Below are 27,976 nucleotides of genomic sequence, written 5' to 3'. Positions count from 1 at the left end.
TAATTGACCTTTCAGTATATTGTTGCACACACACCATCTATTTAGCAAATGCCCTTGTTATCAACAGCAGCCTTTTAAACTCACCTGAGCTAACAGGTATGTGCGCTGGTTACTCTGCTGCGCTTAAAATTTCTTTTTTGGTTTGCTACAATGCCTTTTCTGAAACGTTGTCTCCCTCTGCTGGAACACTGACTTCTTTCATTTAATGCCTGCAGACTATAAAAGAGAACCCAACCCAAAAAGTTTGGTTGATTAGTCTGTGGCATTCTGTTAAACTGTTGCTTATGGCGGTCTCTGTGAGCTTCTCAGCGACATTCAGCCAGCCAGGTATCCTGCCTGCAGTAGATGGAATGTGGCAATGGAACGCTGGCTGCGCGTGTCATAATAGGCTCTGAGCCTTTATATACCTGTGCACAGCAGCAGCCACCTTCAGTCTGCTGCTGGACAGCCAGCAGCAGCAGCAGCAGGAGAGGTATGTAATCAGGAGCCCTCCTGCTAAGGGTAGACAGCTGCTCGTTCCACCCCACCCCCCGCCTTAATTGGTTCTCCTCCCTTCCAACGGTGTTGAGGCGGGTGGGAACAGCAGGGGGTGAAGGTGCTGTGTTTAAAGAGGTGGAGTTATGCAGATCTAAAACGCGTGGATTGCAGCAGCAGCAAGCCGAAAAGTGCAGGCATGTAAGGGATCTAGAGGTTGACAACATGTCTTCTTAACGGGAGTCCAGGAGCTCATCTCCACAAATGGACTTTTCAGGATCCTTGGGTGGCTCCGTAGTTTGAAACCAATTCTGGTTATCGCTTCTCGGCCTTTTGGCTAAGATCAAGTGTAGTATCTGTTCTTATCAGTTTAATATCTGATACGTCCCCTATCTGGGGACCATATATTAAATGGATTTTTAGAACAGGGAGATGGAAAAAGAGCTTGCTCTGTCCACTCCACGCATTGACCTGGTATTGCAGTATCTCCAGGACCGGTGCACCCCTTCTTTAATGCAGTTTCTAAAATCAGAAAGAATTGAATTCAATGTTTTTTGTTCATTTTGCTTGTTTGTCGGATTTTGGGATGGACTCTTTGGCTTTGCTTTTCTTCTCCTCATTGGATTTTTCATGTTCAAAGTTGCAGAAGCCAGATTACAAGCTCATTTTGGTTCAACTTCAGCAACTGTGCATTGCATTGCCATGTAATGTGATGCAATGCTATCTTTCTAGCTCTCCCTTTTTACTTCCTTTTGGATAAACAGACATATTAGGCAAGCATTTTGGAGCTTTCACCTAAATAACTACAGGTGGTGAGATAAGCTGCACAATATAATTGACCTTTCAGTATATTGTTGCACACACACCATCTATTTAGCAAATGCCCTTGTTATCAACAGCAGCCTTTTAAACTCACCTGAGCTAACAGGTATGTGCGCTGGTTACTCTGCTGCGCTTAAAATTTATTTTTTGGTTTGCTACAATGCCTTTTCTGAAACGTTGTCTCCCTCTGCTGGAACACTGACTTCTTTCATTTAATGCCTGCAGACTATAAAAGAGAACCCAACCCAAAAAGTTTGGTTGATTAGTCTGTGGCATTCTGTTAAACTGTTGCTTATGGCGGTCTCTGTGAGCTTCTCAGCGACATTCAGCCAGCCAGGTATCCTGCCTGCAGTAGATGGAATGTGGCAATGGAACGCTGGCTGCGCGTGTCATAATAGGCTCTGAGCCTTTATATACCTGTGCACAGCAGCAGCCACCTTCAGTCTGCTGCTGGACAGCCAGCAGCAGCAGGAGAGGTATGTAATCAGGAGCCCTCCTGCTAAGGGTAGACAGCTGCTCGTTCCACCCCACCCCCCGCCTTAATTGGTTCTCCTACCTTCCAACGGTGTTGAGGCGGGTGGGAACAGCAGGGGGTGAAGGTGCTGTGTTTAAAGAGGTGGAGTTATGCAGATCTAAAACGCGTGGATTGCAGCAGCAGCAAGCCGAAAAGTGCAGGCATGTAAGGGATCTAGAGGTTGACAACATGTCTTCTTAACGGGAGTCCAGGAGCTCATCTCCACAAATGGACTTTTCAGGATCCTTGGGTGGCTCCGTAGTTTGAAACCAATTCTGGTTATCGCTTCTCGGCCTTTTGGCTAAGATCAAGTGTAGTATCTGTTCTTATCAGTTTAATATCTGATACGTCCCCTATCTGGGGACCATATATTAAATGGATTTTTAGAACAGGGAGATGGAAAAAGAGCTTGCTCTGTCCACTCCACGCATTGACCTGGTATTGCAGTATCTCCAGGACCGGTGCACCCCTTCTTTAATGCAGTTTCTAAAATCAGAAAGAATTGAATTCAATGTTTTTTGTTCATTTTGCTTGTTTGTCGGATTTTGGGATGGACTCTTTGGCTTTGCTTTTCTTCTCCTCATTGGATTTTTCATGTTCAAAGTTGCAGAAGCCAGATTACAAGCTCATTTTGGTTCAACTTCAGCAACTGTGCATTGCATTGCCATGTAATGTGATGCAATGCTATCTTTCTAGCTCTCCCTTTTTACTTCCTTTTGGATAAACAGACATATTAGGCAAGCATTTTGGAGCTTTCACCTAAATAACTACAGGTGGTGAGATAAGCTGCACAATATAATTGACCTTTCAGTATATTGTTGCACACACACCATCTATTTAGCAAATGCCCTTGTTATCAACAGCAGCCTTTTAAACTCACCTGAGCTAACAGGTATGTGCGCTGGTTACTCTGCTGCGCTTAAAATTTCTTTTTTGGTTTGCTACAATGCCTTTTCTGAAACGTTGTCTCCCTCTGCTGGAACACTGACTTCTTTCATTTAATGCCTGCAGACTATAAAAGAGAACCCAACCCAAAAAGTTTGGTTGATTAGTCTGTGGCATTCTGTTAAACTGTTGCTTATGGCGGTCTCTGTGAGCTTCTCAGCGACATTCAGCCAGCCAGGTATCCTGCCTGCAGTAGATGGAATGTGGCAATGGAACGCTGGCTGCGCGTGTCATAATAGGCTCTGAGCCTTTATATACCTGTGCACAGCAGCAGCCACCTTCAGTCTGCTGCTGGACAGCCAGCAGCAGCAGCAGCAGGAGAGGTATGTAATCAGGAGCCCTCCTGCTAAGGGTAGACAGCTGCTCGTTCCACCCCACCCCCCGCCTTAATTGGTTCTCCTCCCTTCCAACGGTGTTGAGGCGGGTGGGAACAGCAGGGGGTGAAGGTGCTGTGTTTAAAGAGGTGGAGTTATGCAGATCTAAAACGCGTGGATTGCAGCAGCAGCAAGCCGAAAAGTGCAGGCATGTAAGGGATCTAGAGGTTGACAACATGTCTTCTTAACGGGAGTCCAGGAGCTCATCTCCACAAATGGACTTTTCAGGATCCTTGGGTGGCTCCGTAGTTTGAAACCAATTCTGGTTATCGCTTCTCGGCCTTTTGGCTAAGATCAAGTGTAGTATCTGTTCTTATCAGTTTAATATCTGATACGTCCCCTATCTGGGGACCATATATTAAATGGATTTTTAGAACAGGGAGATGGAAAAAGAGCTTGCTCTGTCCACTCCACGCATTGACCTGGTATTGCAGTATCTCCAGGACCGGTGCACCCCTTCTTTAATGCAGTTTCTAAAATCAGAAAGAATTGAATTCAATGTTTTTTGTTCATTTTGCTTGTTTGTCGGATTTTGGGATGGACTCTTTGGCTTTGCTTTTCTTCTCCTCATTGGATTTTTCATGTTCAAAGTTGCAGAAGCCAGATTACAAGCTCATTTTGGTTCAACTTCAGCAACTGTGCATTGCATTGCCATGTAATGTGATGCAATGCTATCTTTCTAGCTCTCCCTTTTTACTTCCTTTTGGATAAACAGACATATTAGGCAAGCATTTTGGAGCTTTCACCTAAATAACTACAGGTGGTGAGATAAGCTGCACAATATAATTGACCTTTCAGTATATTGTTGCACACACACCATCTATTTAGCAAAAGCCCTTGTTATCAACAGCAGCCTTTTAAACTCACCTGAGCTAACAGGTATGTGCGCTGGTTACTCTGCTGCGCTTAAAATTTCTTTTTTGGTTTGCTACAATGCCTTTTCTGAAACGTTGTCTCCCTCTGCTGGAACACTGACTTCTTTCATTTAATGCCTGCAGACTATAAAAGAGAACCCAACCCAAAAAGTTTGGTTGATTAGTCTGTGGCATTCTGTTAAACTGTTGCTTATGGCGGTCTCTGTGAGCTTCTCAGCGACATTCAGCCAGCCAGGTATCCTGCCTGCAGTAGATGGAATGTGGCAATGGAACGCTGGCTGCGCGTGTCATAATAGGCTCTGAGCCTTTATATACCTGTGCACAGCAGCAGCCACCTTCAGTCTGCTGCTGGACAGCCAGCAGCAGCAGCAGCAGGAGAGGTATGTAATCAGGAGCCCTCCTGCTAAGGGTAGACAGCTGCTCGTTCCACCCCACCCCCCGCCTTAATTGGTTCTCCTCTCTTCCAACGGTGTTGAGGCGGGTGGGAACAGCAGGGGGTGAAGGTGCTGTGTTTAAAGAGGTGGAGTTATGCAGATCTAAAACGCGTGGATTGCAGCAGCAGCAAGCCGAAAAGTGCAGGCATGTAAGGGATCTAGAGGTTGACAACATGTCTTCTTAACGGGAGTCCAGGAGCTCATCTCCACAAATGGACTTTTCAGGATCCTTGGGTGGCTCCGTAGTTTGAAACCAATTCTGGTTATCGCTTCTCGGCCTTTTGGCTAAGATCAAGTGTAGTATCTGTTCTTATCAGTTTAATATCTGATACGTCCCCTATCTGGGGACCATATATTAAATGGATTTTTAGAACAGGGAGATGGAAAAAGAGCTTGCTCTGTCCACTCCACGCATTGACCTGGTATTGCAGTATCTCCAGGACCGGTGCACCCCTTCTTTAATGCAGTTTCTAAAATCAGAAAGAATTGAATTCAATGTTTTTTGTTCATTTTGCTTGTTTGTCGGATTTTGGGATGGACTCTTTGGCTTTGCTTTTCTTCTCCTCATTGGATTTTTCATGTTCAAAGTTGCAGAAGCCAGATTACAAGCTCATTTTGGTTCAACTTCAGCAACTGTGCATTGCATTGCCATGTAATGTGATGCAATGCTATCTTTCTAGCTCTCCCTTTTTACTTCCTTTTGGATAAACAGACATATTAGGCAAGCATTTTGGAGCTTTCACCTAAATAACTACAGGTGGTGAGATAAGCTGCACAATATAATTGACCTTTCAGTATATTGTTGCACACACACCATCTATTTAGCAAATGCCCTTGTTATCAACAGCAGCCTTTTAAACTCACCTGAGCTAACAGGTATGTGCGCTGGTTACTCTGCTGCGCTTAAAATTTCTTTTTTGGTTTGCTACAATGCCTTTTCTGAAACGTTGTCTCCCTCTGCTGGAACACTGACTTCTTTCATTTAATGCCTGCAGACTATAAAAGAGAACCCAACCCAAAAAGTTTGGTTGATTAGTCTGTGGCATTCTGTTAAACTGTTGCTTATGGCGGTCTCTGTGAGCTTCTCAGCGACATTCAGCCAGCCAGGTATCCTGCCTGCAGTAGATGGAATGTGGCAATGGAACGCTGGCTGCGCGTGTCATAATAGGCTCTGAGCCTTTATATACCTGTGCACAGCAGCAGCCACCTTCAGTCTGCTGCTGGACAGCCAGCAGCAGCAGCAGCAGGAGAGGTATGTAATCAGGAGCCCTCCTGCTAAGGGTAGACAGCTGCTCGTTCCACCCCACCCCCCGCCTTAATTGGTTCTCCTCCCTTCCAACGGTGTTGAGGCGGGTGGGAACAGCAGGGGGTGAAGGTGCTGTGTTTAAAGAGGTGGAGTTATGCAGATCTAAAACGCGTGGATTGCAGCAGCAGCAAGCCGAAAAGTGCAGGCATGTAAGGGATCTAGAGGTTGACAACATGTCTTCTTAACGGGAGTCCAGGAGCTCATCTCCACAAATGGACTTTTCAGGATCCTTGGGTGGCTCCGTAGTTTGAAACCAATTCTGGTTATCGCTTCTCGGCCTTTTGGCTAAGATCAAGTGTAGTATCTGTTCTTATCAGTTTAATATCTGATACGTCCCCTATCTGGGGACCATATATTAAATGGATTTTTAGAACAGGGAGATGGAAAAAGAGCTTGCTCTGTCCACTCCACGCATTGACCTGGTATTGCAGTATCTCCAGGACCGGTGCACCCCTTCTTTAATGCAGTTTCTAAAATCAGAAAGAATTGAATTCAATGTTTTTTGTTCATTTTGCTTGTTTGTCGGATTTTGGGATGGACTCTTTGGCTTTGCTTTTCTTCTCCTCATTGGATTTTTCATGTTCAAAGTTGCAGAAGCCAGATTACAAGCTCATTTTGGTTCAACTTCAGCAACTGTGCATTGCATTGCCATGTAATGTGATGCAATGCTATCTTTCTAGCTCTCCCTTTTTACTTCCTTTTGGATAAACAGACATATTAGGGAAGCATTTTGGAGCTTTCACCTAAATAACTACAGGTGGTGAGATAAGCTGCACAATATAATTGACCTTTCAGTATATTGTTGCACACACACCATCTATTTAGCAAATGCCCTTGTTATCAACAGCAGCCTTTTAAACTCACCTGAGCTAACAGGTATGTGCGCTGGTTACTCTGCTGCGCTTAAAATTTCTTTTTTGGTTTGCTACAATGCCTTTTCTGAAACGTTGTCTCCCTCTGCTGGAACACTGACTTCTTTCATTTAATGCCTGCAGACTATAAAAGAGAACCCAACCCAAAAAGTTTGGTTGATTAGTCTGTGGCATTCTGTTAAACTGTTGCTTATGGCGGTCTCTGTGAGCTTCTCAGCGACATTCAGCCAGCCAGGTATCCTGCCTGCAGTAGATGGAATGTGGCAATGGAACGCTGGCTGCGCGTGTCATAATAGGCTCTGAGCCTTTATATACCTGTGCACAGCAGCAGCCACCTTCAGTCTGCTGCTGGACAGCCAGCAGCAGCAGCAGCAGGAGAGGTATGTAATCAGGAGCCCTCCTGCTAAGGGTAGACAGCTGCTCGTTCCACCCCACCCCCCGCCTTAATTGGTTCTCCTCCCTTCCAACGGTGTTGAGGCGGGTGGGAACAGCAGGGGGTGAAGGTGCTGTGTTTAAAGAGGTGGAGTTATGCAGATCTAAAACGCGTGGATTGCAGCAGCAGCAAGCCGAAAAGTGCAGGCATGTAAGGGATCTAGAGGTTGACAACATGTCTTCTTAACGGGAGTCCAGGAGCTCATCTCCACAAATGGACTTTTCAGGATCCTTGGGTGGCTCCGTAGTTTGAAACCAATTCTGGTTATCGCTTCTCAGCCTTTTGGCTAAGATCAAGTGTAGTATCTGTTCTTATCAGTTTAATATCTGATACGTCCCCTATCTGGGGACCATATATTAAATGGCTTTTTAGAACAGGGAGATGGAAAAAGAGCTTGCTCTGTCCACTCCACGCATTGACCTGGTATTGCAGTATCTCCAGGACCGGTGCACCCCTTCTTTAATGCAGTTTCTAAAATCAGAAAGAATTGAATTCAATGTTTTTTGTTCATTTTGCTTGTTTGTCGGATTTTGGGATGGACTCTTTGGCTTTGCTTTTCTTCTCCTCATTGGATTTTTCATGTTCAAAGTTGCAGAAGCCAGATTACAAGCTCATTTTGGTTCAACTTCAGCAACTGTGCATTGCATTGCCATGTAATGTGATGCAATGCTATCTTTCTAGCTCTCCCTTTTTACTTCCTTTTGGATAAACAGACATATTAGGCAAGCATTTTGGAGCTTTCACCTAAATAACTACAGGTGGTGAGATAAGCTGCACAATATAATTGACCTTTCAGTATATTGTTGCACACACACCATCTATTTAGCAAATGCCCTTGTTATCAACAGCAGCCTTTTAAACTCACCTGAGCTAACAGGTATGTGCGCTGGTTACTCTGCTGCGCTTAAAATTTCTTTTTTGGTTTGCTACAATGCCTTTTCTGAAACGTTGTCTCCCTCTGCTGGAACACTGACTTCTTTCATTTAATGCCTGCAGACTATAAAAGAGAACCCAACCCAAAAAGTTTGGTTGATTAGTCTGTGGCATTCTGTTAAACTGTTGCTTATGGCGGTCTCTGTGAGCTTCTCAGCGACATTCAGCCAGCCAGGTATCCTGCCTGCAGTAGATGGAATGTGGCAATGGAACGCTGGCTGCGCGTGTCATAATAGGCTCTGAGCCTTTATATACCTGTGCACAGCAGCAGCCACCTTCAGTCTGCTGCTGGACAGCCAGCAGCAGCAGCAGCAGGAGAGGTATGTAATCAGGAGCCCTCCTGCTAAGGGTAGACAGCTGCTCGTTCCACCCCACCCCCCGCCTTAATTGGTTCTCCTCCCTTCCAACGGTGTTGAGGCGGGTGGGAACAGCAGGGGGTGAAGGTGCTGTGTTTAAAGAGGTGGAGTTATGCAGATCTAAAACGCGTGGATTGCAGCAGCAGCAAGCCGAAAAGTGCAGGCATGTAAGGGATCTAGAGGTTGACAACATGTCTTCTTAACGGGAGTCCAGGAGCTCATCTCCACAAATGGACTTTTCAGGATCCTTGGGTGGCTCCGTAGTTTGAAACCAATTCTGGTTATCGCTTCTCAGCCTTTTGGCTAAGATCAAGTGTAGTATCTGTTCTTATCAGTTTAATATCTGATACGTCCCCTATCTGGGGACCATATATTAAATGGCTTTTTAGAACAGGGAGATGGAAAAAGAGCTTGCTCTGTCCACTCCACGCATTGACCTGGTATTGCAGTATCTCCAGGACCGGTGCACCCCTTCTTTAATGCAGTTTCTAAAATCAGAAAGAATTGAATTCAATGTTTTTTGTTCATTTTGCTTGTTTGTCGGATTTTGGGATGGACTCTTTGGCTTTGCTTTTCTTCTCCTCATTGGATTTTTCATGTTCAAAGTTGCAGAAGCCAGATTACAAGCTCATTTTGGTTCAACTTCAGCAACTGTGCATTGCATTGCCATGTAATGTGATGCAATGCTATCTTTCTAGCTCTCCCTTTTTACTTCCTTTTGGATAAACAGACATATTAGGCAAGCATTTTGGAGCTTTCACCTAAATAACTACAGGTGGTGAGATAAGCTGCACAATATAATTGACCTTTCAGTATATTGTTGCACACACACCATCTATTTAGCAAATGCCCTTGTTATCAACAGCAGCCTTTTAAACTCACCTGAGCTAACAGGTATGTGCGCTGGTTACTCTGCTGCGCTTAAAATTTCTTTTTTGGTTTGCTACAATGCCTTTTCTGAAACGTTGTCTCCCTCTGCTGGAACACTGACTTCTTTCATTTAATGCCTGCAGATTATAAAAGAGAACCCAACCCAAAAAGTTTGGTTGATTAGTCTGTGGCATTCTGTTAAACTGTTGCTTATGGCGGTCTCTGTGAGCTTCTCAGCGACATTCAGCCAGCCAGGTATCCTGCCTGCAGTAGATGGAATGTGGCAATGGAACGCTGGCTGCGCGTGTCATAATAGGCTCTGAGCCTTTATATACCTGTGCACAGCAGCACCCACCTTCAGTCTGCTGCTGGACAGCCAGCAGCAGCAGCAGCAGGAGAGGTATGTAATCAGGAGCCCTCCTGCTAAGGGTAGACAGCTGCTCGTTCCACCCCACCCCCCGCCTTAATTGGTTCTCCTCCCTTCCAACGGTGTTGAGGCGGGTGGGAACAGCAGGGGGTGAAGGTGCTGTGTTTAAAGAGGTGGAGTTATGCAGATCTAAAACGCGTGGATTGCAGCAGCAGCAAGCCGAAAAGTGCAGGCATGTAAGGGATCTAGAGGTTGACAACATGTCTTCTTAACGGGAGTCCAGGAGCTCATCTCCACAAATGGACTTTTCAGGATCCTTGGGTGGCTCCGTAGTTTGAAACCAATTCTGGTTATCGCTTCTCGGCCTTTTGGCTAAGATCAAGTGTAGTATCTGTTCTTATCAGTTTAATATCTGATACGTCCCCTATCTGGGGACCATATATTAAATGGATTTTTAGAACAGGGAGATGGAAAAAGAGCTTGCTCTGTCCACTCCACGCATTGACCTGGTATTGCAGTATCTCCAGGACCGGTGCACCCCTTCTTTAATGCAGTTTCTAAAATCAGAAAGAATTGAATTCAATGTTTTTTGTTCATTTTGCTTGTTTGTCGGATTTTGGGATGGACTCTTTGGCTTTGCTTTTCTTCTCCTCATTGGATTTTTCATGTTCAAAGTTGCAGAAGCCAGATTACAAGCTCATTTTGGTTCAACTTCAGCAACTGTGCATTGCATTGCCATGTAATGTGATGCAATGCTATCTTTCTAGCTCTCCCTTTTTACTTCCTTTTGGATAAACAGACATATTAGGCAAGCATTTTGGAGCTTTCACCTAAATAACTACAGGTGGTGAGATAAGCTGCACAATATAATTGACCTTTCAGTATATTGTTGCACACACACCATCTATTTAGCAAATGCCCTTGTTATCAACAGCAGCCTTTTAAACTCACCTGAGCTAACAGGTATGTGCGCTGGTTACTCTGCTGCGCTTAAAATTTCTTTTTTGGTTTGCTACAATGCCTTTTCTGAAACGTTGTCTCCCTCTGCTGGAACACTGACTTCTTTCATTTAATGCCTGCAGACTATAAAAGAGAACCCAACCCAAAAAGTTTGGTTGATTAGTCTGTGGCATTCTGTTAAACTGTTGCTTATGGCGGTCTCTGTGAGCTTCTCAGCGACATTCAGCCAGCCAGGTATCCTGCCTGCAGTAAATGGAATGTGGCAATGGAACGCTGGCTGCGCGTGTCATAATAGGCTCTGAGCCTTTATATACCTGTGCACAGCAGCAGCCACCTTCAGTCTGCTGCTGGACAGCCAGCAGCAGCAGCAGCAGGAGAGGTATGTAATCAGGAGCCCTCCTGCTAAGGGTAGACAGCTGCTCGTTCCACCCCACCCCCCGCCTTAATTGGTTCTCCTCCCTTCCAACGGTGTTGAGGCGGGTGGGAACAGCAGGGGGTGAAGGTGCTGTGTTTAAAGAGGTGGAGTTATGCAGATCTAAAACGCGTGGATTGCAGCAGCAGCAAGCCGAAAAGTGCAGGCATGTAAGGGATCTAGAGGTTGACAACATGTCTTCTTAACGGGAGTCCAGGAGCTCATCTCCACAAATGGACTTTTCAGGATCCTTGGGTGGCTCCGTAGTTTGAAACCAATTCTGGTTATCGCTTCTCGGCCTTTTGGCTAAGATCAAGTGTAGTATCTGTTCTTATCAGTTTAATATCTGATACGTCCCCTATCTGGGGACCATATATTAAATGGATTTTTAGAACAGGGAGATGGAAAAAGAGCTTGCTCTGTCCACTCCACGCATTGACCTGGTATTGCAGTATCTCCAGGACCGGTGCACCCCTTCTTTAATGCAGTTTCTAAAATCAGAAAGAATTGAATTCAATGTTTTTTGTTCATTTTGCTTGTTTGTCGGATTTTGGGATGGACTCTTTGGCTTTGCTTTTCTTCTCCTCATTGGATTTTTCATGTTCAAAGTTGCAGAAGCCAGATTACAAGCTCATTTTGGTTCAACTTCAGCAACTGTGCATTGCATTGCCATGTAATGTGATGCAATGCTATCTTTCTAGCTCTCCCTTTTTACTTCCTTTTGGATAAACAGACATATTAGGCAAGCATTTTGGAGCTTTCACCTAAATAACTACAGGTGGTGAGATAAGCTGCACAATATAATTGACCTTTCAGTATATTGTTGCACACACACCATCTATTTAGCAAATGCCCTTGTTATCAACAGCAGCCTTTTAAACTCACCTGAGCTAACAGGTATGTGCGCTGGTTACTCTGCTGCGCTTAAAATTTCTTTTTTGGTTTGCTACAATGCCTTTTCTGAAACGTTGTCTCCTTCTGCTGGAACACTGACTTCTTTCATTTAATGCCTGCAGACTATAAAAGAGAACCCAACCCAAAAAGTTTGGTTGATTAGTCTGTGGCATTCTGTTAAACTGTTGCTTATGGCGGTCTCTGTGAGCTTCTCAGCGACATTCAGCCAGCCAGGTATCCTGCCTGCAGTAGATGGAATGTGGCAATGGAACGCTGGCTGCGCGTGTCATAATAGGCTCTGAGCCTTTATATACCTGTGCACAGCAGCAGCCACCTTCAGTCTGCTGCTGGACAGCCAGCAGCAGCAGCAGCAGGAGAGGTATGTAATCAGGAGCCCTCCTGCTAAGGGTAGACAGCTGCTCGTTCCACCCCACCCCCCGCCTTAATTGGTTCTCCTCCCTTCCAACGGTGTTGAGGCGGGTGGGAACAGCAGGGGGTGAAGGTGCTGTGTTTAAAGAGGTGGAGTTATGCAGATCTAAAACGCGTGGATTGCAGCAGCAGCAAGCCGAAAAGTGCAGGCATGTAAGGGATCTAGAGGTTGACAACATGTCTTCTTAACGGGAGTCCAGGAGCTCATCTCCACAAATGGACTTTTCAGGATCCTTGGGTGGCTCCGTAGTTTGAAACCAATTCTGGTTATCGCTTCTCGGCCTTTTGGCTAAGATCAAGTGCAGTGATTTAGCGATTGCTGCCTTGGTTTTGGTTGGAGGTGTCTGGGGTACCTGGCTCGTCGGCCTTGGGGGATCGTCCTTACTTAATTGTTGGGACTTCACCCCCTTGCTGCTATAGGCGTGTCGGCTTAGTCCCCAGACAACGGGAAGCGATCATACTCGCTCCTTCTGTGTGTTGGAGTGGAGATTACGCTCATTCTGTTGGAGAATCATGGCAACAGAGGCGGAGTTGTGGCCGAAGTTGGAGGTTCCAGAACATGCACGTGTGGAGACCGCTTTCCGGATTTTTGTCCGGAGAGACTGTCAGAAGGTTAAGGACTTTCGGTTTATTATGAAGGAGATCATCTTGGGTGTCGCAAAGGTGAAAAAAGAAGACATCGTGGCAGTTATGGATTATCCCCAAAAGGGTGTCTATGACGTGTTTTTTGAGTCTAGGAAGATTTTGGAGAACTATATGGATTCTTTTGATGAATTGAGACATGAGAAGTTTGTTGGAATTCGGTTTCAACGTCACGTATTTAGTAGTGAAAAGATGGTGACAGTGAAGATGTTTTCACCACTGGTTCCAGAAGAGGACATTGTCACGTTTTTGAGTGGTTTTGCCAAGTCTGTAGTATCAAAAGGTAAAGTAATGAATGAATTCGGAGTATGGACGGGAAAGTGGAAATTTTTTGTGGAATTTAACATGAACAAGGATAGGAGTTTTTCCTACCCGCCTCAAAGGTTTAAGCTTGGTAAAGTAAGTGGGAATTTATTCTTTAATGGGATGGATTCCTTTTGTTCAATTTGTGAGGTATATGGTCATAAACGTGAAGACTGTACTGCAGAAAAGTGTTGGAAGTGTAAAGCGGAAGGACATGTTTCTAAATCATGTCCAGTAGAAAGGAATAAGTGTAACCTGTGTATGGAAATTGGGCATAGGTTTAAGGAATGCCCAAAGAGAAAGAGTAATAAGGAGAAGATGGAAAGTGCAAAGGCGGAAAAGAAAGAAAAAAAGAAGACGGTAGAGGTTCAGAGGCAAACAGAAGAGGAGGAAGCTGATAAAGAAATGGACAAAGTTAAAAAAGGGATTGCGGAAATGAAGGGAAGTGGTGTGTGTTTTGAAGCTTTTTTTCCAAAGGTAATCGCAAGTGTGAAGGCAAATAAAGAGAGGTTTTTTGAAACCTATAAGGTGGGAAGGACATGGATAGATTATGTGAATACAAACTTTGAATCTTTCTCGCAAGAGAAAGGACTGTTGGAGTATCTAACATATTATGCGTTGAAGGGAGGAATGCAGTAATGTGTTTTGTTTCCTTCCTCTATATATTATGTGTCTGAGAGGAAATACTGGTTGTTGTTTTGTTTTTTTTGTATATGCATTAAATAATGTTTTTTTGTTTTAAAATGACACGATGATGGATTTGGTCCATCACCGTTTTCAGAAGTATGGAATCGAGATGGTACTTGTAATCTGAGTGTTATGAAAGAAAAAAAAAAAAAAAAAAAAAATCTGTTCTTATCAGTTTAATATCTGATACGTCCCCTATCTGGGGACCATATATTAAATAGATTTTTAGAACAGGGAGATGGAAAAAGAGCTTGCTCTGTCCACTCCACACATTGACCTGGTATTGCAGTATCTCCAGGACCGGTGCACCCCTTCTTTAATGCAGTTTCTAAAATCAGAAAGAATTGAATTCAATGTTTTTTGTTCATTTTGCTTGTTTGTCGGATTTTGGGATGGACTCTTTGGCTTTGCTTTTCTTCTCCTCATTGGATTTTTCATGTTCAAAGTTGCAGAAGCCAGATTACAAGCTCATTTTGGTTCAACTTCAGCAACTGTGCATTGCATTGCCATGTAATGTGATGCAATGCTATCTTTCTAGCTCTCCCTTTTTACTTCCTTTTGGATAAACAGACATATTAGGCAAGCATTTTGGAGCTTTCACCTAAATAACTACAGGTGGTGAGATAAGCTGCACAATATAATTGACCTTTCAGTATATTGTTGCACACACACCATCTATTTAGCAAATGCCCTTGTTATCAACAGCAGCCTTTTAAACTCACCTGAGCTAACAGGTATGTGCGCTGGTTACTCTGCTGCGCTTAAAATTTCTTTTTTGGTTTGCTACAATGCCTTTTCTGAAACGTTGTCTCCTTCTGCTGGAACACTGACTTCTTTCATTTAATGCCTGCAGACTATAAAAGAGAACCCAACCCAAAAAGTTTGGTTGATTAGTCTGTGGCATTCTGTTAAACTGTTGCTTATGGCGGTCTCTGTGAGCTTCTCAGCGACATTCAGCCAGCCAGGTATCCTGCCTGCAGTAGATGGAATGTGGCAATGGAACGCTGGCTGCGCGTGTCATAATAGGCTCTGAGCCTTTATATACCTGTGCACAGCAGCAGCCACCTTCAGTCTGCTGCTGGACAGCCAGCAGCAGCAGCAGCAGGAGAGGTATGTAATCAGGAGCCCTCCTGCTAAGGGTAGACAGCTGCTCGTTCCACCCCACCCCCCGCCTTAATTGGTTCTCCTCCCTTCCAACGGTGTTGAGGCGGGTGGGAACAGCAGGGGGTGAAGGTGCTGTGTTTAAAGAGGTGGAGTTATGCAGATCTAAAACGCGTGGATTGCAGCAGCAGCAAGCCGAAAAGTGCAGGCATGTAAGGGATCTAGAGGTTGACAACATGTCTTCTTAACGGGAGTCCAGGAGCTCATCTCCACAAATGGACTTTTCAGGATCCTTGGGTGGCTCCGTAGTTTGAAACCAATTCTGGTTATCGCTTCTCGGCCTTTTGGCTAAGATCAAGTGTAGTATCTGTTCTTATCAGTTTAATATCTGATACGTCCACTATCTGGGGACCATATATTAAATGGATTTTTAAAACAGGGAGATGGAAAAAGAGCTTGCTCTGTCCACTCCACGCATTGACCTGGTATTGCAGTATCTCCAGGACCGGTGCACCCCTTCTTTAATGCAGTTTCTAAAATCAGAAAGAATTGAATTCAATGTTTTTTGTTCATTTTGCTTGTTTGTCGGATTTTGGGATGGACTCTTTGGCTTTGCTTTTCTTCTCCTCATTGGATTTCTCATGTTCAAAGTTGCAGAAGCCAGATTACAAGCTCATTTTGGTTCAACTTCAGCAACTGTGCATTGCATTGCCATGTAATGTGATGCAATGCTATCTTTCTAGCTCTCCCTTTTTACTTCCTTTTGGATAAACAGACATATTAGGCAAGCATTTTGGAGCTTTCACCTAAATAACTACAGGTGGTGAGATAAGCTGCACAATATAATTGACCTTTCAGTATATTGTTGCACACACACCATCTATTTAGCAAATGCCCTTGTTATCAACAGCAGCCTTTTAAACTCACCTGAGCTAACAGGTATGTGCGCTGGTTACTCTGCTGCGCTTAAAATTTCTTTTTTGGTTTGCTACAATGCCTTTTCTGAAACGTTGTCTCCTTCTGCTGGAACACTGACTTCTTTCATTTAATGCCTGCAGACTATAAAAGAGAACCCAACCCAAAAAGTTTGGTTGATTAGTCTGTGGCATTCTGTTAAACTGTTGCTTATGGCGGTCTCTGTGAGCTTCTCAGCGACATTCAGCCAGCCAGGTATCCTGCCTGCAGTAGATGGAATGTGGCAATGGAACGCTGGCTGCGCGTGTCATAATAGGCTCTGAGCCTTTATATACCTGTGCACAGCAGCAGCCACCTTCAGTCTGCTGCTGGACAGCCAGCAGCAGCAGCAGCAGGAGAGGTATGTAATCAGGAGCCCTCCTGCTAAGGGTAGACAGCTGCTCGTTCCACCCCACCCCCCGCCTTAATTGGTTCTCCTCCCTTCCAACGGTGTTGAGGCGGGTGGGAACAGCAGGGGGTGAAGGTGCTGTGTTTAAAGAGGTGGAGTTATGCAGATCTAAAACGCGTGGATTGCAGCAGCAGCAAGCCGAAAAGTGCAGGCATGTAAGGGATCTAGAGGTTGACAACATGTCTTCTTAACGGGAGTCCAGGAGCTCATCTCCACAAATGGACTTTTCAGGATCCTTGGGTGGCTCCGTAGATTGAAACCAATTCTGGTTATCGCTTCTCGGCCTTTTGGCTAAGATCAAGTGTAGTATCTGTTCTTATCAGTTTAATATCTGATACGTCCCCTATCTGGGGACCATATATTAAATGGATTTTTAAAACAGGGAGATGGAAAAAGAGCTTGCTCTGTCCACTCCACGCATTGACCTGGTATTGCAGTATCTCCAGGACCGGTGCACCCCTTCTTTAATGCAGTTTCTAAAATCAGAAAGAATTGAATTCAATGTTTTTTGTTCATTTTGCTTGTTTGTCGGATTTTGGGATGGACTCTTTGGCTTTGCTTTTCTTCTCCTCATTGGATTTTTCATGTTCAAAGTTGCAGAAGCCAGATTACAAGCTCATTTTGGTTCAACTTCAGCAACTGTGCATTGCATTGCCATGTAATGTGATGCAATGCTATCTTTCTAGCTCTCCCTTTTTACTTCCTTTTGGATAAACAGACATATTAGGCAAGCATTTTGGAGCTTTCACCTAAATAACTACAGGTGGTGAGATAAGCTGCACAATATAATTGACCTTTCAGTATATTGTTGCACACACACCATCTATTTAGCAAATGCCCTTGTTATCAACAGCAGCCTTTTAAACTCACCTGAGCTAACAGGTATGTGCGCTGGTTACTCTGCTGCGCTTAAAATTTCTTTTTTGGTTTGCTACAATGCCTTTTCTGAAACGTTGTCTCCTTCTGCTGGAACACTGACTTCTTTCATTTAATGCCTGCAGACTATAAAAGAGAACCCAACCCAAAAAGTTTGGTTGATTAGTCTGTGGCATTCTGTTAAACTGTTGCTTATGGCGGTCTCTGTGAGCTTCTCAGCGACATTCAGCCAGCCAGGTATCCTGCCTGCAGTAGATGGAATGTGGCAATGGAACGCTGGCTGCGCGTGTCATAATAGGCTCTGAGCCTTTATATACCTGTGCACAGCAGCAGCCACCTTCAGTCTGCTGCTGGACAGCCAGCAGCAGCAGCAGCAGGAGAGGTATGTAATCAGGAGCCCTCCTGCTAAGGGTAGACAGCTGCTCGTTCCACCCCACCCCCCGCCTTAATTGGTTCTCCTCCCTTCCAACGGTGTTGAGGCGGGTGGGAACAGCAGGGGGTGAAGGTGCTGTGTTTAAAGAGGTGGAGTTATGCAGATCTAAAACGCGTGGATTGCAGCAGCAGCAAGCCGAAAAGTGCAGGCATGTAAGGGATCTAGAGGTTGACAACATGTCTTCTTAATGGGAGTCCAGGAGCTCATCTCCACAAATGGACTTTTCAGGATCCTTGGGTGGCTCCGTAGTTTGAAACCAATTCTGGTTATCGCTTCTCGGCCTTTTGGCTAAGATCAAGTGTAGTATCTGTTCTTTTAAGAACACAAGAGCTACGATCTACACTTGACGAGAGCGATCGAACTCGGAAGGAGAAGAGCTTCGGAGCCCAGCTGACATCGGAGAAGGAAGGCGGATATCGGTGGGAGGAAGAAGCTCTAAAGAATCCAGAAGAAGACGAAGACTCGGAGAAGAATCGGGCTGTCCTGTGGAATCTTCGAGGAAGAAAATCATCGAGACAAAGACCTTTCGGGGAATTTGTCCAGAACACGACGGGAGAAGAATCTGCATAGCTCCACCCATTCCGGGAAGAGTTCCAGATCCAGCTCCAAGAAGTAACTGCAGGAGGAAAGCCATGGCAAGCGCTGCGAGGAAGGCCGAAAAGAAGAGCCTGGAGCAGGGGACAGCCAGGAGGGCCCAGCCAGGAGCCGATTCTGACCCCAAGGACTCTGCCTCCACGACTGGCCAGCAGAAGGGACCCCAGAAGCCCCGCCACGAAGCTCCAGCCCTGGAGCCATGGATGCGGCAGACGGTGGCCCTGAAGCTGAAGGAAGTGGATGGGAGGGTGCCGGACATGTCCTCGGACGTGTTCTGCCAGAAGATGCTGCTGGATCGAGGCTTCTCCAGGTCAGACACCCTCAGCATCCAGACCTTCTTGACGGGGATCTTCTTCGTCACCTTCGCCACTGTGAACACCTGCAGGAGGTTCTGGGAAATGGTAAGCGCAAAAGGACCGGATAATTCTTTCTCTGCCTTTACAGGTAGCTGCCCTATCCAGAGGGACGAAAGGAGGATCACGGTCTCCATGCGCAACCCGCACACCCCAGGCCAAGACATCTGTACCTTCCTGAGACGCTTCTGTTTGGTTGTGAAGGAACCCTCTCACATCCTGAATGGACTCGGCTTCTGGACAGGTAAGTGGTCGGTGACCGTTAGACTTCACAGGGACCTGGCGTACTCAGACGGACTTCGGCACCTTCCCCCGACATTCTCCCTGGGCAACTCCTACGGCCTCATCTATTACCCGGACATGCCGCGGAACTGCAGGAGATGCGGCAAGAACGGCCACGAGATGAAGGACTGCAAGGAGGATGCCTGCAGGATTTGTCGAGTGACGGGACACAGCTCGAAGGACTGCCCGAAGAAGACATCCTGCAACCTGTGTGGGCTGGCAGCTCATCTGTACAAGGATTGCCCCAAGCGTGAGAGATCCTGGGCATCGGTGGTTGCGACGACCCCAGCTACGGAGGACAAGGCCCCGACGACCAGGCCTGTGAAGGTCAAGGACGCGACGACCAAGGCCCCAGCGGCCAAGGCCGAGACGACCAAGGCCAAAGCGGTCAAGGAGTCGGTGGCCAAAGCCCCAGCGACGGTCCCAGCAGCTCCGAAGCAGAAGAAAAAGTCAAAGGAGGGTAAGAGTTCTGTCACCCCTCTCTCGATCCCTCCCCCTGCCACCCCCGTCCAATTCCCCCCCACCCCGGCCACCCCTGCTGAGGATTCCACTTCCTCTTCCTCCTTCCCCTACTCCTCAGCAGGTGTCCTTTCCCCTGCCCCGGCAGCCACTCTCCCTCCCCAGACCATGGTAGCGGTGGAATTAACCTTTCCTCCACCCGCCGCTATCTATTCCGAGGAGGATTTTCCCCTTCTTGTCTCCCCAGTTCCAACCCGGGGAAAGAGGAAGGTGGAGGACAGCCCTGCTACTGAATCCTCCAAAAAGAAGATTCTGGATTTCGTAGGCGAAAAGGAGGATACCCTCCCTGAGCCAGAAGAGATGGAGCACATGGTTGAGACCCTGGTGGCCGAGCCAGAAGAGGAGGAACTGGTGGTCGCCGAGATCGAGGCCGCGCTGCTTGACCAGATGGAGGAAGAGGGCCTGCTGGTGATCCCGTCACCAGCAGTCAACACCGACGAGGGACCACCCGACCGGAGTGGTAACTAAGGTGTATTGCCTGCGCTAACTTTTTCTTTTTTCCCTACATGATGGCTAATATTAACTTATTTTCCATTAATGTCAGGAGCATCAAGGACAAGTTCAGACGTCAGACTATTTATGCCTTCCTTACTTCCCAGTTGTGTGATGTTTATATGTTGCAGGAATGTTCCCTTCCCTCCTCTAGGTCCTTCAAACATCTGGCCAGGGAGTGGTCCCACGGTCCATCCTACTGGTCCGGTGGGGGTGACTGCAAGTCTGCGGGGGTCGCAATTCTGATCAGGGGGGGCGCATTCACGCTTGAGTCCGTCCAGGAGCTCATCTGCGGCAGGGCTCTTGTTGTAGATGGCAACTGGGCGGGAGAACCTGTCAGGTTCATCAACGTGTATGCGTCCCCACTGAAGAATGAGCGTTTGGAGCTTTTCCAGACCCTGCGGCTTCAGCTTGCCACCACCAGGACCTTAGTGAGGGCCGGGGATTTCAACTGCCCCATCGAGGAGGATGGTCGTAGTTCTGGCACATCTGCCAAGTTGGACATCACGTCCAAGCTGCTCATCGAGATGGTAACCGAGGCCTCTCTTCAGGACGTGGTGGGCTCCATGGGGAGAGGCTCCACGAACTATTCGTGGAGCCGACCCGATGGCTCACTCCGCTCCAGGATTGACTTTGTGTTCACCTCTCGGGCAGTCAGGCAGAGTAGGCACTCGATGGTCTCCTGCTTCTTCTCCGACCACAGAGCCATTCACTTACAAGGTGTCCTCGGCGACGGTTTTCCGTCCGGCCCCGGCTCCTGGAAGCTGAATTGTGCTCTGCTGGCTCAGGATGAAGTCGTGGAGGAGCTGAGAGCAGCCTACGCAATGTGGCAGTCCTACAAGGGTAGCTTCCAAACAGTCTCTGATTGGTGGGAATATGTTAAACTTGAGTTTCGCTGTTTCTTTCAGGCCAAGGGTCGACAACAGGCGTGTGAGAAGAGGAGGGACTTCAGAGGGCTGCAGCGCGAGCTGCGGTCGCTGCAGGACCTTCTTCACTGCGGCTGGGACGTGAGGGAGGAGCTGGAGGAGACCAAGAAGAGCCTGAAAAGGCACTTTGAGGAGGAGTCCAAGCGAATCGTCTTCCGTTCCAAAGTGGAGAATCTGGAGAAGGGTGAGAAATGTAACTCATTCTTTTTCAGAAAACTTCATGCCGGTCACACGCCCCTGAACGAGCTGCGAGACGAGAGCGGAAACATGCGACGTGGGAAGGAGGACGTGATGAGGGTCGTCAGCGACTTCTACAGCGAACTCTACTCCCACAAGACTACCGACCCCGACGCTGCTGATAAGTTCCTGTCAGGTATCACTAACCATCTTGATCCTGCAGGCACGGCAGCCTTGGACAAACCTCTGATGGTGGGCGAATTGCTCTCTGCCGCTAAATCCTTTAGGACCGGCAGGACCCCGGGCAGTGATGGTCTTCCAGCGGAGCTCTATGTAGCGCTGGGAGACCTCATCTGTCCGGACCTGTTGGACCTGTACGAGGAGATGGTGGTGGAGGGTAGAATGCCTCCATCTTTGAGGGAAGGAATGGTCACGATCCTGTACAAGCGGAAGGGAGAGAGGTGCGACCTGAGGAATTGGCGTCCCATCACTCTGCTCAACGTGGACTACAAGATCCTGGCCAAGACGATGGCGACACGACTTAAGACGGTCATCGGACGGATCATCCACCTGGACCAGACCTGCGGCATCCCTGGACGTCGCATCGCAGACAGCCTCGCTCTCGTGCGGGACACGGTCGAGTACATCAAGGTCCGCCGCGCACACGCGGCCCTGGTCTCCTTGGATCAGGAGAAGGCCTTCGACCGGGTTTCCCACGAGTTCATGGGCCGAGCTCTGCACCGGTTAGGTTTGGGTAACATGTTTTGTTCGTATGTCCGTCTGATGTATTTTGATATCCACAGCTCGGTGTTGGTGAACGGCTGGAAGACTGACCCCTTCCCTGTCCTCTCTGGGGTCAGACAAGGCTGCCCTCTATCACCTCTTCTTTTTGTTTGTGTTATAGAACTCTTCGCAGAGGCTATCCGGCAGAATGGAGAGATCAGAGGGATCACCGCACCGGGTCCGGGACGACACGAGTTCAAGTGCTCGCTCTACATGGACGACGTCACCGTCTTCTGCGCTGATCGTGGTTCAGTCGACGCCCTCGTCCAGACGTGTGAGAGGTTCGGCCGGGCTTCAGGGGCCAAAGTCAACTGCAGGAAGTCGGAAGCCATGCTCTTCGGGGATTGGCAGCCGGCCTCCTCCGCCCCCTTCCCCTTCAACATTCAACCGGATTTCCTCAAGGTGCTGGGAGTCTGGTTCGGGAAGGAAGGAGCGGCCCTCAAGTCCTGGCAAGAACGCTTGGCCAAGGTGAAGCAACGGATCGGACTCTGGAGCCTCAGACACCTCACTTGTGAGGGTAAGGCACTCGTCCTGCGTAATGAGGTCCTGCCCGTCTTGCAGTACACGGCGCAGGCCTGGCCCCCACACGTCACTGTGTGCAGGGCCATTACCAGGACAGTGTTTCACTTTGTCTGGGGATCCAAGATGGACAGAGTCAGGCGGGCCGTCATGTACAAGGAGCCTCGCAAGGGTGGGAAGGGCGTTCCAGATATCCCCACCCTCCTGCGATCCTCTTTTGTGTGTGATTGTGTCCGCCGGACTTTGCAAGTCAAGAATGGCTCCGCGGGCAGGTCCATGTCTCGCTTCTTCCTGCTTCCTCTTTGGAGGCGACTCGGCTGGGACAAGTGGGACAGCTCCTTCCCCTACAACTGGACGACGCCATGGTTCTACGGAGACGTCGTTCGATTTGTGGGGGAGCATCAACTGGAGGGACTCAAGCCCGACTTGTGGAAGCCCAAAACTATCCACAAGCTAATCAGAGCCAAGGATGACGTGGAGAACATCACAGGACTTCACCAGGACACGCTGGAGACTGTGTGGACAAATGTGTCGTCTGACAGGCTGACCAACGGGCACAAGGACTTGTCGTGGATGGCGATTCAGGGCGGACTGCCCGTCCGGTCATTCATGCATGCCCGGAACCTGTGCAAGACCCGGTACTGCCCAAGGTGCCCCTTCGTGGAGGAAACATCTTTGCACACTTTTTGGGACTGCGGATTTGCACAGCGCCTATTGACTGCACTTGAGGACGACCTGAGGAACTCTGTCCCCAGGGCGAGCCTATCGCACCATTCTGTGCTTTACGGACTCTTCCCTGGGGTTCATACCGTCGGAGCCATCCAGGAGGCTTGGCGCCTTATGAACTGCTTCAAGGATGCCGTTTGGGTCGCCAGGAACCGGCTCATCTTGAGGAGGGAGAGGATGTCCATCCAGGACTGCCGCAGGCTGATCCACAGCCTGCTCAGAGACTATTCCATCATGGACGGTCCGGAGGACGAGGATGAGGACTAAACCCCTCCTCCCCCTCTCCCCTTATGTGTCTTGTCTTTCAATAAAGCTTCGGGCCTGTGATTTTCCCCTCCCCATCCCCTTTTTCCCAATCCCCATCCCTTATCACGGTTCGTCGTACTGTATTGATTGACATGCTTTTTCTTTCAGATTGAGTGTTTTGTGTAGCATAGGGGTGTGATGTGTCTAGTTAGTGCGTCGTATCCTCATGCTATGTAAATATGATGTAGAATTCTGTGTGTACTGGGCTGCGGCACTGTACACTGTCTGTTAACTTATTTTTTGTGCTAATAAAAGATATATTCAATCAAAAAATCTGTTCTTATCAGTTTAATATCTGATACGTCCCCTATCTGGGGACCATATATTAAATGGATTTTTAGAACAGGGAGATGGAAAAAGAGCTTGCTCTGTCCACTCCACGCATTGACCTGGTATTGCAGTATCTCCAGGACCGGTGCACCCCTTCTTTAATGCAGTTTCTAAAATCAGAAAGAATTGAATTCAATGTTTTTTGTTCATTTTGCTTGTTTGTCGGATTTTGGGATGGACTCTTTGGCTTTGCTTTTCTTCTCCTCATTGGATTTTTCATGTTCAAAGTTGCAGAAGCCAGATTACAAGCTCATTTTGGTTCAACTTCAGCAACTGTGCATTGCATTGCCATGTAATGTGATGCAATGCTATCTTTCTAGCTCTCCCTTTTTACTTCCTTTTGGATAAACAGACATATTAGGCAAGCATTTTGGAGCTTTCACCTAAATAACTACAGGTGGTGAGATAAGCTGCACAATATAATTGACCTTTCAGTATATTGTTGCACACACACCATCTATTTAGCAAATGCCCTTGTTATCAACAGCAGCCTTTTAAACTCACCTGAGCTAACAGGTATGTGCGCTGGTTACTCTGCTGCGCTTAAAATTTCTTTTTTGGTTTGCTACAATGCCTTTTCTGAAACGTTGTCTCCTTCTGCTGGAACACTGACTTCTTTCATTTAATGCCTGCAGACTATAAAAGAGAACCCAACCCAAAAAGTTTGGTTGATTAGTCTGTGGCATTCTGTTAAACTGTTGCTTATGGCGGTCTCTGTGAGCTTCTCAGCGACATTCAGCCAGCCAGGTATCCTGCCTGCAGTAGATGGAATGTGGCAATGGAACGCTGGCTGCGCGTGTCATAATAGGCTCTGAGCCTTTATATACCTGTGCACAGCAGCAGCCACCTTCAGTCTGCTGCTGGACAGCCAGCAGCAGCAGCAGCAGGAGAGGTATGTAATCAGGAGCCCTCCTGCTAAAGGTAGACAGCTGCTCGTTCCACCCCACCCCCCGCCTTAATTGGTTCTCCTCCCTTCCAACGGTGTTAAGGCGGGTGGGAACAGCAGGGGGTGAAGGTGCTGTGTTTAAAGAGGTGGAGTTATGCAGATCTAAAACGCGTGGATTGCAGCAGCAGCAAGCCGAAAAGTGCAGGCATGTAAGGGATCTAGAGGTTGACAACATGTCTTCTTAACGGGAGTCCAGGAGCTCATCTCCACAAATGGACTTTTCAGGATCCTTGGGTGGCTCCGTAGTTTGAAACCAATTCTGGTTATCGCTTCTCGGCCTTTTGGCTAAGATCAAGTGTAGTATCTGTTCTTATCAGTTTAATATCTGATACGTCCCCTATCTGGGGACCATATATTAAATGGATTTTTAGAACAGGGAGATGGAAAAAGAGCTTGCTCTGTCCACTCCACGCATTGACCTGGTATTGCAGTATCTCCAGGACCGGTGCACCCCTTCTTTAATGCAGTTTCTAAAATCAGAAAGAATTGAATTCAATGTTTTTTGTTCATTTTGCTTGTTTGTCGGATTTTGGGATGGACTCTTTGGCTTTGCTTTTCTTCTCCTCATTGGATTTTTCATGTTCAAAGTTGCAGAAGCCAGATTACAAGCTCATTTTGGTTCAACTTCAGCAACTGTGCATTGCATTGCCATGTAATGTGATGCAATGCTATCTTTCTAGCTCTCCCTTTTTACTTCCTTTTGGATAAACAGACATATTAGGCAAGCATTTTGGAGCTTTCACCTAAATAACTACAGGTGGTGAGATAAGCTGCACAATATAATTGACCTTTCAGTATATTGTTGCACACACACCATCTATTTAGCAAATGCCCTTGTTATCAACAGCAGCCTTTTAAACTCACCTGAGCTAACAGGTATGTGCGCTGGTTACTCTGCTGCGCTTAAAATTTCTTTTTTGGTTTGCTACAATGCCTTTTCTGAAACGTTGTCTCCTTCTGCTGGAACACTGACTTCTTTCATTTAATGCCTGCAGACTATAAAAGAGAACCCAACCCAAAAAGTTTGGTTGATTAGTCTGTGGCATTCTGTTAAACTGTTGCTTATGGCGGTCTCTGTGAGCTTCTCAGCGACATTCAGCCAGCCAGGTATCCTGCCTGCAGTAGATGGAATGTGGCAATGGAACGCTGGCTGCGCGTGTCATAATAGGCTCTGAGCCTTTATATACCTGTGCACAGCAGCAGCCACCTTCAGTCTGCTGCTGGACAGCCAGCAGCAGCAGCAGCAGGAGAGGTATGTAATCAGGAGCCCTCCTGCTAAGGGTAGACAGCTGCTCGTTCCACCCCACCCCCCGCCTTAATTGGTTCTCCTCCCTTCCAACGGTGTTGAGGCGGGTGGGAACAGCAGGGGGTGAAGGTGCTGTGTTTAAAGAGGTGGAGTTATGCAGATCTAAAACGCGTGGATTGCAGCAGCAGCAAGCCGAAAAGTGCAGGCATGTAAGGGATCTAGAGGTTGACAACATGTCTTCTTAATGGGAGTCCAGGAGCTCATCTCCACAAATGGACTTTTCAGGATCCTTGGGTGGCTCCGTAGTTTGAAACCAATTCTGGTTATCGCTTCTCGGCCTTTTGGCTAAGATCAAGTGTAGTATCTGTTCTTATCAGTTTAATATCTGATACGTCCCCTATCTGGGGACCATATATTAAATGGATTTTTAGAACAGGGAGATGGAAAAAGAGCTTGCTCTGTCCACTCCACGCATTGACCTGGTATTGCAGTATCTCCAGGACCGGTGCACCCCTTCTTTAATGCAGTTTCTAAAATCAGAAAGAATTGAATTCAATGTTTTTTGTTCATTTTGCTTGTTTGTCGGATTTTGGGATGGACTCTTTGGCTTTGCTTTTCTTCTCCTCATTGGATTTTTCATGTTCAAAGTTGCAGAAGCCAGATTACAAGCTCATTTTGGTTCAACTTCAGCAACTGTGCATTGCATTGCCATGTAATGTGATGCAATGCTATCTTTCTAGCTCTCCCTTTTTACTTCCTTTTGGATAAACAGACATATTAGGCAAGCATTTTGGAGCTTTCACCTAAATAACTACAGGTGGTGAGATAAGCTGCACAATATAATTGACCTTTCAGTATATTGTTGCACACACACCATCTATTTAGCAAATGCCCTTGTTATCAACAGCAGCCTTTTAAACTCACCTGAGCTAACAGGTATGTGCGCTGGTTACTCTGCTGCGCTTAAAATTTCTTTTTTGGTTTGCTACAATGCCTTTTCTGAAACGTTGTCTCCTTCTGCTGGAACACTGACTTCTTTCATTTAATGCCTGCAGACTATAAAAGAGAACCCAACCCAAAAAGTTTGGTTGATTAGTCTGTGGCATTCTGTTAAACTGTTGCTTATGGCGGTCTCTGTGAGCTTCTCAGCGACATTCAGCCAGCCAGGTATCCTGCCTGCAGTAGATGGAATGTGGCAATGGAACGCTGGCTGCGCGTGTCATAATAGGCTCTGAGCCTTTATATACCTGTGCACAGCAGCAGCCACCTTCAGTCTGCTGCTGGACAGCCAGCAGCAGCAGCAGCAGGAGAGGTATGTAATCAGGAGCCCTCCTGCTAAGGGTAGACAGCTGCTCGTTCCACCCCACCCCCCGCCTTAATTGGTTCTCCTCCCTTCCAACGGTGTTGAGGCGGGTGGGAACAGCAGGGGGTGAAGGTGCTGTGTTTAAAGAGGTGGAGTTATGCAGATCTAAAACGCGTGGATTGCAGCAGCAGCAAGCCGAAAAGTGCAGGCATGTAAGGGATCTAGAGGTTGACAACATGTCTTCTTAACGGGAGTCCAGGAGCTCATCTCCACAAATGGACTTTTCAGGATCCTTGGGTGGCTCCGTAGTTTGAAACCAATTCTGGTTATCGCTTCTCGGCCTTTTGGCTAAGATCAAGTGTAGTATCTGTTCTTATCAGTTTAATATCTGATACGTCCCCTATCTGGGGACCATATATTAAATGGATTTTTAGAACAGGGAGATGGGAAAAGAGCTTGCTCTGTCCACTCCACGCATTGACCTGGTATTGCAGTATCTCCAGGACCGGTGCACCCCTTCTTTAATGCAGTTTCTAAAATCAGAAAGAATTGAATTCAATGTTTTTTGTTCATTTTGCTTGTTTGTCGGATTTTGGGATGGACTCTTTGGCTTTGCTTTTCTTCTCCTCATTGGATTTTTCATGTTCAAAGTTGCAGAAGCCAGATTACAAGCTCATTTTGGTTCAACTTCAGCAACTGTGCATTGCATTGCCATGTAATGTGATGCAATGCTATCTTTCTAGCTCTCCCTTTTTACTTCCTTTTGGATAAACAGACATATTAGGCAAGCATTTTGGAG

The 27,976-nt window shown here is 47.0% G+C and overlaps 16 non-coding genes and 1 pseudogene across 16 annotated transcripts; all 17 read left to right on the top strand.

The window, feature by feature from the left end:
- Positions 1-791: 791 nt before the first annotated feature.
- LOC141227760 (U2 spliceosomal RNA) lies at positions 792-982 on the top strand. The gene has a single exon (XR_012294742.1). It is a non-coding gene; the product is annotated as a U2 spliceosomal RNA (small nuclear RNA).
- Positions 983-2,091: 1,109 nt separating this feature from the next.
- On the top strand, positions 2,092-2,282 carry LOC141227759 (U2 spliceosomal RNA). The gene has a single exon (XR_012294741.1). It is a non-coding gene; the product is annotated as a U2 spliceosomal RNA (small nuclear RNA).
- A 1,115-nt stretch (positions 2,283-3,397) lies between these two features.
- On the top strand, positions 3,398-3,588 carry LOC141227757 (U2 spliceosomal RNA). Its single transcript, XR_012294739.1, has one exon. It is a non-coding gene; the product is annotated as a U2 spliceosomal RNA (small nuclear RNA).
- A 1,115-nt stretch (positions 3,589-4,703) lies between these two features.
- LOC141227756 (U2 spliceosomal RNA) lies at positions 4,704-4,894 on the top strand. Its single transcript, XR_012294738.1, has one exon. It is a non-coding gene; the product is annotated as a U2 spliceosomal RNA (small nuclear RNA).
- A 1,115-nt stretch (positions 4,895-6,009) lies between these two features.
- On the top strand, positions 6,010-6,200 carry LOC141227755 (U2 spliceosomal RNA). The gene has a single exon (XR_012294737.1). It is a non-coding gene; the product is annotated as a U2 spliceosomal RNA (small nuclear RNA).
- Positions 6,201-7,315: 1,115 nt separating this feature from the next.
- On the top strand, positions 7,316-7,506 carry LOC141227027 (U2 spliceosomal RNA). The gene has a single exon (XR_012294139.1). It is a non-coding gene; the product is annotated as a U2 spliceosomal RNA (small nuclear RNA).
- Positions 7,507-8,621: 1,115 nt separating this feature from the next.
- On the top strand, positions 8,622-8,812 carry LOC141227026 (U2 spliceosomal RNA). Its single transcript, XR_012294138.1, has one exon. It is a non-coding gene; the product is annotated as a U2 spliceosomal RNA (small nuclear RNA).
- A 1,115-nt stretch (positions 8,813-9,927) lies between these two features.
- LOC141227754 (U2 spliceosomal RNA) lies at positions 9,928-10,118 on the top strand. The gene has a single exon (XR_012294736.1). It is a non-coding gene; the product is annotated as a U2 spliceosomal RNA (small nuclear RNA).
- Positions 10,119-11,233: 1,115 nt separating this feature from the next.
- LOC141227753 (U2 spliceosomal RNA) lies at positions 11,234-11,424 on the top strand. Its single transcript, XR_012294735.1, has one exon. It is a non-coding gene; the product is annotated as a U2 spliceosomal RNA (small nuclear RNA).
- A 2,599-nt stretch (positions 11,425-14,023) lies between these two features.
- On the top strand, positions 14,024-14,216 carry LOC141227274 (U2 spliceosomal RNA). The gene has a single exon (XR_012294345.1). It is a non-coding gene; the product is annotated as a U2 spliceosomal RNA (small nuclear RNA).
- Positions 14,217-15,331: 1,115 nt separating this feature from the next.
- Positions 15,332-15,522, top strand: LOC141227076 (U2 spliceosomal RNA). The gene has a single exon (XR_012294186.1). It is a non-coding gene; the product is annotated as a U2 spliceosomal RNA (small nuclear RNA).
- A 1,115-nt stretch (positions 15,523-16,637) lies between these two features.
- LOC141226951 (U2 spliceosomal RNA) lies at positions 16,638-16,828 on the top strand. Its single transcript, XR_012294064.1, has one exon. It is a non-coding gene; the product is annotated as a U2 spliceosomal RNA (small nuclear RNA).
- Positions 16,829-17,943: 1,115 nt separating this feature from the next.
- On the top strand, positions 17,944-18,021 carry LOC141227292 (U2 spliceosomal RNA; annotated as a pseudogene).
- A 5,564-nt stretch (positions 18,022-23,585) lies between these two features.
- LOC141227132 (U2 spliceosomal RNA) lies at positions 23,586-23,778 on the top strand. Its single transcript, XR_012294239.1, has one exon. It is a non-coding gene; the product is annotated as a U2 spliceosomal RNA (small nuclear RNA).
- A 1,115-nt stretch (positions 23,779-24,893) lies between these two features.
- Positions 24,894-25,084, top strand: LOC141227752 (U2 spliceosomal RNA). Its single transcript, XR_012294734.1, has one exon. It is a non-coding gene; the product is annotated as a U2 spliceosomal RNA (small nuclear RNA).
- Positions 25,085-26,199: 1,115 nt separating this feature from the next.
- LOC141227751 (U2 spliceosomal RNA) lies at positions 26,200-26,390 on the top strand. The gene has a single exon (XR_012294733.1). It is a non-coding gene; the product is annotated as a U2 spliceosomal RNA (small nuclear RNA).
- A 1,115-nt stretch (positions 26,391-27,505) lies between these two features.
- On the top strand, positions 27,506-27,696 carry LOC141226952 (U2 spliceosomal RNA). Its single transcript, XR_012294065.1, has one exon. It is a non-coding gene; the product is annotated as a U2 spliceosomal RNA (small nuclear RNA).
- Positions 27,697-27,976: the final 280 nt, after the last annotated feature.

The sequence above is a fragment of the Phyllobates terribilis genome, unplaced genomic scaffold (assembly GCF_046119375.1).
Source record: "Phyllobates terribilis strain yellow unplaced genomic scaffold, ASM4611937v1 Scaffold_416__1_contigs__length_1633014, whole genome shotgun sequence".
Classification (NCBI taxonomy): Eukaryota; Metazoa; Chordata; class Amphibia; order Anura; family Dendrobatidae; genus Phyllobates; species Phyllobates terribilis.
The sequence above is the reverse complement of the archived record's forward strand: the minus strand, read 5'-3'. Positions and strand labels throughout refer to the sequence as shown.